We start from the raw sequence: 1,321 nt of genomic DNA on the forward strand, positions 1-1,321 counted from the left end.
GCATAACTCAGTTTAAAATAAGATATTAAAAAAAGTTATTTTAATGGCTATATTTTGGAGGATGAGAGAGTAAAACAAACTCCAATCTCATAAAGACTATTTTCTTCAAATAAATACTTGTAGAAAATAAGATACACATACTGTATATATAAAAAGGGGCAGGATTAAATAAGTTCCTCCTTTTTCAAACAGTTATCACAAAAAAATATATTGTGATATTTTTTAATTTGTGAATGTGAAAATGTTTTGTTTTTTTGAGAATGAATGAACTAAACTTTACCACTCGCCCCCAAAAAATTGGCCTCACAAGACTGTAAATACAAGAACGCGCGCACGCACATGCACACACACACACGCACACGCACACGCACACGCACACACGCACACCTCTCCTGCAGCAGGTAGAGGTGTTGGCAGCACTGAAAACGCCGGGAGTCACGCTTTAACAACAGCCACAAGTGCGACGTGAAGAAGAGGAGGAAACAACCGAGCTGGGAGCTGATTCTGATGAAGAGGAGCAAAGTTTGCTGCTGCAGATGACCGGAGACATGAGACTGTCTTCAGGTTTCCTTCTTGCTCTTCGGCACTCTGTCATTTGATCTGTCCTCTGCCCTCCGAGCTCCCGGTGAGTTCCGGTGACTTCTACACACAACCCGTGAGTCAGTTAAGCTTTAATGAGATCCAAATGGTGACATGTAGGAATTAAATCAGATGTGTGTAAAACAGAGTGAAGGGGCAGAGAGGGGAGGTTTTTCTTTCAATATGAATGAAGCAGACATTAAAAAAAATAACTATAGATAAATGAGGTCGAATTAACCCGTTTAGACCAAAACATCTAACATTTCTTGAACTCTTAAKAGCGTGCAGGAAATCATACATATTCAGATAAAAACCCAGAGGTTTACACTCTTTGCTCAAATCTGACTTAATAGAAATAAAAGCAGAAATAGGCCTATGGACAAATAAATATATAAATACACTTCAAAAGCACCAAATAAATTTAAAATGGAGACCATTACATCATGTTTTATAATTTTACTGACTTTCTAAGTTATTTTTCCAGCTTGGTTACAATAAATTATATACTTTGGAACATAATTTCCATTTTACTGTTTAAAAAATAAATTAATAAAACTTTTATTTATTTATTACTTGTAGATGCATCTGTGTCTCTTATATTTAATTATATATTTTTATATTTTTTTCTCTTGATGCTTTTTATTTCCATGTGCTGCTTTTACGTTTCTCTCCTGTATTTACATTTCCTTATGAATGGTCCTTCCTGTCTATTGACCAATAGCAGAGGAGCTGACCCAGAAAG

The 1,321-nt window shown here is 35.7% G+C and overlaps 1 protein-coding gene across 1 annotated transcript in view; it reads left to right on the forward strand.

Moving 5' to 3' along the window:
- Positions 1-356: 356 nt before the first annotated feature.
- The window catches only part of LOC106528599 (uncharacterized), an 11,986-nt gene continuing 11,021 nt past the window's right edge, over positions 357-1,321 (forward strand). Inside the window, exon 1 of the mRNA XM_014023813.1 lies at positions 357-625. The gene's annotated coding sequence lies outside the window, so the exon portion shown is untranslated. The remainder of the gene's footprint in view (positions 626-1,321) is intronic.

The sequence above is a fragment of the Austrofundulus limnaeus genome, unplaced genomic scaffold, assembly GCF_001266775.1.
Source record: "Austrofundulus limnaeus strain Quisiro unplaced genomic scaffold, Austrofundulus_limnaeus-1.0 Scaffold392, whole genome shotgun sequence".
Classification (NCBI taxonomy): Eukaryota; Metazoa; Chordata; class Actinopteri; order Cyprinodontiformes; family Rivulidae; genus Austrofundulus; species Austrofundulus limnaeus.